Source organism: Chrysochloris asiatica, unplaced genomic scaffold (assembly GCF_000296735.1).
Source record: "Chrysochloris asiatica unplaced genomic scaffold, ChrAsi1.0 scaffold00164, whole genome shotgun sequence".
NCBI lineage: Eukaryota > Metazoa > Chordata > Mammalia > Afrosoricida > Chrysochloridae > Chrysochloris > Chrysochloris asiatica.
Genome location: NW_006408682.1, coordinates 6,053,083 through 6,062,041, shown reverse-complemented (window position 1 = coordinate 6,062,041; position 8,959 = coordinate 6,053,083). Strand labels below are relative to the sequence as shown.

General features: G+C 41.8%; 1 pseudogene; it reads left to right on the top strand.

Annotated features, from left to right (window-relative positions):
- Window positions 1-1,134: 1,134 nt before the first annotated feature.
- LOC102813867 lies at window positions 1,135-4,064 on the top strand (annotated as a pseudogene).
- The last annotated feature ends 4,895 nt before the right edge of the window (window positions 4,065-8,959 follow it).

Here is an 8,959-nt window from a genome sequence, read left to right as displayed (position 1 = left end):
ATGGAGAAAAGATTGAAGTTGTCAAGGACTTCATTCTTCTTGGATCAACTATCAACACTCATGGAAGCAGCAGTCAAGAGATCAGACGATGTATTGCATTAGGCCAATCTGCTGCACAGGAACTTTTTAAAGTGTTGAAGAGCAAAGAAATCAGCTTGAAGACTAAGGTGCGCCTGACCCAAGCCATGGTATTTTCAATAACCTCATATGGATGTGAAGACTGGACAATGAATAAGAAAGATCATAGATGCCTTTGAATTATGGTGTTGGAGGAGAATACTAAAAGTGCCCTGGGCTGCCAAAAGAACCAATAGATCCATTTTGGAAGAAGTGCAGCCAGAGTGCTCCTTAGAGGCCAAGATGGCCAAACTTCGTCTATCATACTTTGGACATATTGTCAGGACGGAACAGTCACTGGAGAAGGATATCATGCTTGGTAAGATAGAGGGTCAGAGAAAAAGAGGAAGCCCCCCAATGAGATGGATTGGCCAGGTGGCAGCATCGATGGACTCAAGTGTGGCAACAGTAGTGAGGTTTGCTCAGGATCAGACATTGTTTCGTTCTGCTGTGCATAGGGTTGCTATGAGTCGGTACTGAATTGATGGCACCTAACAACAACAACAACAACAAATTTGACTAAAAGATTACAAAACTAGAACTTCCAGCAAGATGGCTGACTAGCCAGACAAACTCCTCAAACCTTCTACAACAAAAACACACAAAACCAAATGATATAAATAAAATTTTGGAATTCTAAATTTCAAAGGAAATGCTCAAGAAATGGACCAAATACCAATGAGATGAAGAAACTGAAAAACAGCAAACAGCAAACAGCAAACAAAGTGACAATCGGAGTGATGTCCTGTCAACTGACCTGACACGGTGTGGCTGTTTTGAGTTCTTGCAAGCAGTGTTCCAATTAGGATGGCAACCTGATAATTGGCTCTGCTTACCTAGGACTTCACCAGCGTCCACACCAATATTTGGTAACCCAATCTGGCACAATATTCCTTTTAATCCCCATTCCATCTTAGTGACCACAAGTATGATCTCTCTCAACCTTCACTGACCTATCTGCTGGTGACACCCCCTCTAGGAAGGCTCCATGCTGCCTGAAGTCAGAGACATGCCGTCATGGATAAGGCAAGAGGTGCACGCCACTCCTATGTTTTAAGGCATATACTCTCTATCTCGCCAAGCCAGCTAATGCAATGTCAGACTAGATATCCTACCACAGCCATTCTCTAGGCTGGTAGGAAGGAACTCCTTCCAGGACAAGATGTCCTGTCCTCGGTCACCTTCTAGACCAGTAAGAACTCTATCTCAGACCAGGTGCCCTGTACCTAGCCAACCCTAAGATGGCAGGAAATGTTTCCATGACCAGGCATCCTGCACCCAGCCACCATTAAGTCAACAGGAACTCCCTCCTGGAAAAAGCATCCTTCCTTTAGTCACCTTCTAGTGCAGCAAGAATTCCTTTCAGGATGAGGCAGGCTCCCCGAGCCACTTTCTAGTCACTAGAAGCTCCATCCTGGATTGGGTACCATGTCCCCAGCTGCCTCTGGGCAGGCAGAAACGTGATCTGGGACAGTGAACTGTGCCCCAGACCATCTAGACTGGTAGACACTCCATCCTGGACCAGTCTATCTGCTACCAGTCACCTCTCCTTGACCAACAAGAACTTTGTTCCAGACCATGTTGGCTGCCTTCAGCCACCTCCTAAGCTGCTAGGAACTCCTGGAACCAGGTACCCTGCCCCTAACCACCTTCTAAACTGAAAGGAACCCCTTCTAGGACTAGGTGTATTGCCTTCAGCCACCTTATAGGCAAGCAGGAACCCCATCCCAGACCAGGCACTCGAGCTACCATGACCTTCTCAGTTGGTTGTTGTTGTTAAGTGCTGTCAAGTCGGTTTCCACCCATAGCAACTCTGTATAGGGTTTCCAAGGAGTGGTTGGTGAGCTTGAACTATCAACTTTGTGGTTTAAATCAACCTTGTAATCCAGCACATTAACCCACAGTGCTACACTTGCACAACACCACAATATCTCAGTGATAACCAACAACCTGGGTTCACACAATTCAAAAGAATGATTGTTGTTGTTGTGAAGTGCTGTCAAGTCAGTTCTGACCCATAGTGACCCTATATAGGGTCCCCAAGGAGCAGCTGGTGAGCTTGAACTGCCAACCTTGTAGTTCAAACAGCTTTGCAGTCTGGCACATTAACCCACAGCGCCACACCAGGACTCTCAAAAGAATGATAGCTACCTTCTAAAGATGGAGTCAAAAACTGAGGAGAAAACAGACAACATGTTATAAGAATTTAGGAAAACGTCATAAGAATAAACTAATAAAATAAGTTGAAACCACACAAAACGAGCAAACAAAAATCCAGAAGATTAATTCCAAGATTTCAGAAATTAATAATACATTCAAAGGGTAAAGGAGTAGAAGTGAATCAATGGAAGACAAAATTAGAGAGGTTGAAGATGAATTTCAATGCTTATCTGTCACAGAAGCAATCAGAGAGAAAAAAAAAAAATCAGCAACAACACAAAACAAAAATGAAGTTATGGAGGACACCACCAAAAGAAATAGCTTACATGTGATTGGAATTTCAGAACAGTAAGAGACGACTGTAATGAAATTGTTAAAGATTTGTTGGAAGAAAACCTCCCTAATAGCATGAAAGACTAGACTATATGCATTCAAGAACCCTCACAATGGAAAAAAAACAACAAATTGCCTGTGACATATTGGACAAGTGACTCATTTCTAAAATTTGCAGAAGGATGGGCATGGAGTCACAAGGGGTGGGCCACTGGGGGTGGCTTAGGGCAGCCAATTATGAAGAGAGGAGACTGTTGGGTGGTTTGATGGAAGGATCCCTGGCTGGAGAGCAGCAGTGACTCTGGGGACACAGCCAGGGCTTTCTGTGGTTCAGTGAAGCCTTCATGGGTCCCATTTTGCAGTGATTTCTGGAGTTATGATGATTGTTGTACCTCTTCCTGCTGGTCCTCTGCCTTCTCTCCTTGCTCATTCTCCTAGGCTGGGCTGATCCTCTCCCTGCTGCCCCCTCCTTCTGGGCTGAGCCTGCTGCATCTCAGCCCCTTGCAGAGCCCTTCCTGGTACCACTGCCATGTCTCTTCATCCATCCGGATACTCCATAGACAGCACAGGCACCAACACGTTCAACCAAGTGTCCTTCTAGGAAGCCAGTCATGCCGGAAGCAGATACACAGCCTCAGAACCTCAGTTGAACGCACAGCTAGAAGACTGGTTTTCACAAGTACAGTCTACAAAACGAGTTGCTAGAGCCTTTATTGCACCCTATGTAGGATACAATATTGTGCTGTGCATGCGTACAAACAAGTGGATCCAGAGAATTTTCACCCTTGGGTCTTCTCATTCTGTGTCCCTGTCTCAATGTGCACTTTCCGATGTGGTTATATATATATACAACATCTATGTATGACCTCAGTATGCACCAAAAGAATTATGGAGAACTCTAGAAAATAGGAATGTCTGAACACATGTCTCTGCAGACAAATGAAGATGATCATGGTACTGATATACATTGGCCTTATATAACTAAAGCTATGGAAAGCCATACAGATGAGTTTACCATTATTACTGTACTGGTTCGAGCACTAAGTAAATCTAAAGAGCAGTAATTCAGAAAACACTTCAGTAAATATCTAGTGGATGCTAGTAATGTTTGTGGTTTCTTCTGATTTCTGCCATAAGGGTAAAAAGTTCCAGTATAGTGAGTATGCTGAAACCCAGAGGGAGATTTATAGATTCATTGGACTTCTAAATCAAGTGGGCATAAATATTATAGAATAATTAGATGTTGTCTCTTTTAGTAATTACTTAACCAAAGACCAAAATGCGATATGTGGAAGACATCCCATTGGGGTGTTTAATGAAATGTTATCAGAAAGTTTCTGAAAAATAGAATGAATAGGAGCTTTTTCTTTTTGAATTATGCCCAATCAAACCAGTGTGGAAACTGTCAGGACAATTCAGTGATTTGTGTAGCTGGAGTACTCACAGTCCACTGAAGCTCTGGCTTCTCGGAATACCACCTGCCCATACTCATACTCTGGCTGGGTGTCCAGCCAAGTCCTTACAAAGATACTGTTCCTGGTTTGGGGACATTTGAAACCTCAGATGAATAGAACTTGTATTCTCTCCTTTTTTAGTAGCTGTGGTGATGGTTGTGTACCACTGAGTCAGTTCTGAGACCTTATATAGGGTTTCTGAGGCTATAAATCTTTACTGAAGTAGAAAGCCTCGCCTTTCTCCTGTGGAGTAACTGGTAGCTTCAAACTGCAACTGTTAACCTAGCAGCTAGCACCCCAGCTCATGATCCACTACACACAAGGGTTAATGTAGTAGCTGTATTGTTGTGGCTGTTAAGTACTGTTGAGTCAGTTCCGACTCTTAACAACCCTGTATAGGGTTTCCAAGATGCAGCTGATGGATTTGAACTGTTGACCTTGTGGATCACAGTCCAGGGCTGATCCTTCAGTGCCATACCAGGAATCTAGTAGCTGTTGTTGTTAAGTGCTGTCGAGTTGGTTCTGACTCATAGTGACCCGGTATAGGGTTTCTGAGGAGCTGCTGGTGAGTTTGAACACCGACCTTGTAGTTTAAACCAGCTTTGCAGTCTAGCACATTAACCCACAGTGCCACACGAGGACTCTGCTAGTAGCTGTACTCCTTCCTTAATTTCAATTTAGTGAAAAATGATTTGTTGTTTGCCAGTGCAAAGATGGCTGGCATCATATATCTTGATCAAAAAAGGATGACTACCCAAAATTGGGGGTGGGGGGCTACAAAGGCAAGAAGTGACTGGCTTACAAGCTTTCAAGAGGGAACCTAGATCCAGAGGGCGCAGAGGATGGTAGAATCTCCAGTGAGTAGTATTCAATCTGACTAGGCGGGGCTGATGCAATGAAATGCAGACGGGTCTCTTGTGATACAATAGTGAATAATTGTTATCAGGACTGATTGTGAGGGTTGGAAATGTAAATGTAGATGTTTCATAGCAAGGAGGGGAGTGATTAACTTTTCAGTCTAGGAGCGGAGGTCCCTAGGACCATCAAGAGAGAAGAGTAGAGAGCGGGACCCTACCCAGAGAAGCAGTGATGCCTGAAATGGAGGCAGAGATGATGACGTGGAGCGATGGAGCAGCTGGAGAGCAGAGAGGGAGAGTGACTGTGTGCTGAAGACTTGGGGGGCACGGGGGAAGGATTGCATGGAGGCGACTGTAACCATGGCAATGAGACGATATATGATAGAATGAATGTAAAACTAATGTTCTTGCATGTAAACTATCACATAATTCACAATAAAACATTTAAGAAAAAAAAAAAAAAGGATGACTATGTAAAGGTCCAATTGTGGCAGTTAGTTGTTTTTTTTTTTTAAAGTAACTTGTAAATTTACCATATCCTAATTTGCATCCTTTGCAGACTTGTGCAATTGTACACAAACAACAAAAAGAGGTAGGAGCTTTTAATAAAGAAATTGTATTTATAAATGATCTGCATTAGGATATAATATATCTCAGAGTCAATTACTGTCCTTGTTTCACAACAGTTAGCTTCTATGTCAGTTGCTAATAAAGGGTTATACAAGTCCAAAAGAAAAAGACAGTGAAATGTTTCCATGAGCTTTTTGAAGCTCCCTCATACATAATACAGACATGACACAACTAGATCTATGCACACCTATGTTCACCGACACACTATTTACAGTAGTGGTATTCCTGCAATTCCTGGGGCCATCTTTTTCATCGATGTCTACAGAGCAGCATGAACTTCTTTCAACAGTTCTAGATGATACACTGCCACTTGAAACAGTTGGACATCAGCCAGTTCTTTTTAGTATAGTGACTCTGTGTTCCTTTCAACTTCTTTTTCTGCTTTCTACAACTTTCAACAGTTTGCTTGAGAATCCATCAATATCACAAAACTTGAAGTTTGAATTTTCCTTCAGTTCTTTCAGCTTGAGAAATGTGTTCTTGAGAAGTGTGTTTTTCCTTTTTGATTTTCTAAAGCCAGGTCTTTGTATGTTTCATTATTATACTTTACTTTCTTTCAAGTCACCTTTTGAAATTTGTTCTACTCTTTTACTTCATCACGTCTTCCTTTTCAGTTATTCTATGTTCAGGAGCAGGTTTTAGCATCTCTGCTGGCATCCACTTTAGCCTTTTCTTTCTCGCCTGTCTGTCTTTTCAATGGCCTTTTGCTTTTTTCATGTTTAATGTTCTTGATATCATCCTAGAATTCATCTGGTCTTTAATCATTAATGTTCAATGTCTCAAATCTTCTCTTGAAATGGTCTTTAAATTCAGGTGGTATATACCTAAAGGTGTATTTTGACTCTCATAAATTTGTTTTGTTTCTTCAGCTTCAACTTGATCTTCTGTATGAACAATTGATGGTGCATTCCACACTAAGCTTTGTTCTGACTGAAAATATTGAGCTTCTCCATCTTATCTTTCTACATATGTAGTCAATTTGATCCCTGCATATTTCATCTGGTAAGAACCACATGTGAAGTCGTCATTTAAGCTATCGAAGAAAGGTATTTTTGAAGAACATGTTGTTCTTCCAAATTCTATCACGCAATGTCTTGTTGTGTTTCTATCACCAAGGTCATATTTTCTAAATACTTATAGTTCATCTTTGTTTCCAACTTTCATGTTAATTAATTAATATGCTAACTAACATACAACCCACTAAAAAAAAAGTGGCAGAAAAGGAGAGAAAGAAAGGAAGGAAGGGAAATTCTGCTGCCACTGAGATGATTACTACTCATAGTGGCAGAGAGAGCCTGTTGGACAAAGTAAAAGAGCCCTCAAAGATTTTGAAGACTATAAATCTTTTGAAAACACACTGTCATGTATTTCTCTGCTGGAGCAGCTGATGAGTTTGAACCATTAACCTTTCAGTTAGCAGACACATGGTTAACAATTGTGCCGCCCGGGCTCCATATGTATTCACGGTTGTTGTTATTAAGTGTCATCGTGTCAGTTCTGACAACTCTGTGTAGAATTTCCGAGAAGCTGCTGCTAGGTCTGAACCACCGACATTATAGTTAATAGTCCGATACTTATCCTACAGTGCCACACCAGGACTTCTCATTGTTGTTGTTGTTAAGTGCTGTGGAGTCAGTTACTATCATTTATAGGGTTTCCAAGGAGTGACTGGTGAGCTTGAACTGCCAACCTTGACATCCAAACCAACCTTGCAGTCCTGCATATTAATCCACAGCACCACACCAGGATTCCAGTACTTCTCATTGTTGTTGTTGTTGTGTGCCATGGAGTCGGTTCTGACCCATAGCGACCCTGTACAGGGTGTCTGAGGCTGTAAATCTTTACGGGAGCAGAAAGCCTCATCTTTCTCCCATGGAACAGCTGGTAGTTTCAAACTGCTGACCTTGTGGCTCGCAGCCCGATTCGTAACTTCTACGCTACCAGAGTTAAAGGGAATAAAATCAGCCTTTGGGAAGGGACAGTCTGCTTCCCCTGTGATATTGTCAGAATTACAGGTGCAGAGGCAACTTGGAAAGGCAGGTTCCTTAGCCACTGCTCAGGTTTTTCTTCATAGTGATAATCTGAGAACCATAGGAACTACTTAGTATTTTAAGGCCCTTTGCCACAAAGTCACAGTCACAGTGTGAACTGAACTCTGACAATTGAGAAAGACAAAAAGGTCACTGATTGTCCCTGAGGGAGCCCAAGCCAGAATCCATTAGCTTTCCAATATAAACAGCAAGACCCTCTGTTCTAGGCTGAGTCTGTCTTGCTGAGATGAAACAGTGCCGTTAGGACAGCACAAGTTTCGAGTTCAGAGTTTTAATTGTTTAAATATATTTCAAAACAACAAACATTTATTGATCATGGGTTTTTAAAATTGGGAGAAGCCTGCAAGAGCTTATTCCTGTTTCATTCCACCATTTTATAAGTGATGAAACTAACACCCAGAGATATTAATTGGCCAACCCAGCATTAACTAGGATGTGTTTTGAACTTTGTCTTCTGAATCCAATTGCTTAATCCTTTTTCATCACTTGATAATAATATCAGATATAGGTTTGCAACCTAAGTAATTTTCATTAATGTGCCAAGGTCCACTGTATCAAAAATATATGCTGTATTGGATACCTAGACATTTATATTTATCTTAATAACAAAACACGTGTCATTTTACAAGTATAATTCACTGGCATTAATAACATTGGCAATGTTGTGAAACTATCACACAACTGTTTCCCAAACTTGCTTTTATCTCCTCAAACACAAATCTTGGTACATTCTTAATTATAAAATTCCTTATTTGAAACGTCTTAATTGTGAACTAAGTGAAGGTTTACAGAGCAGATCATCAGTTTTACATTTAGCAAATCATACACTTCGTTTGGTCTCAATGATTGATTACAATCCCCTCCTTATAACAAGCGCTATCCCGTTGCTTCTCTATGGTTCCTATTACATTCCACTCAAGTCCCCATCCCTTCTCAACTCTGTCTTTAGGTGAATGTTACCTTTTTGATTTCAAATGATTGACCATTTCATGGCCAACAGACATCCTTAGTGTCGCTGCCCCCCTGTATACCTACTGACTGTTAAGTGCTGTTGAGTCAATCCTAACTCATGGTGACCCTGACTAGGGTTTCCAAGGAGTGGCTGGTGAGTTTGAGCCACTGACCTTGTAGTTCAAACTGACCTTGGTCAGTGGATCATTCTGAAGCACACCACCACAAGACTCTACCTATTGACTTCCTGGCTGAAAATAGGGCCATGGGGTTGAGACCCTTTCCAAACCTGAAGGATGTCGCCAACTGCTTCACCCTGAAGCTGTCACCTGCCTTTGGCTCTGTTTCACAGGCCACACCTGAATTTCCCGTCAGCGACCATTTGAGAGCTGCTCTGCAGACATTA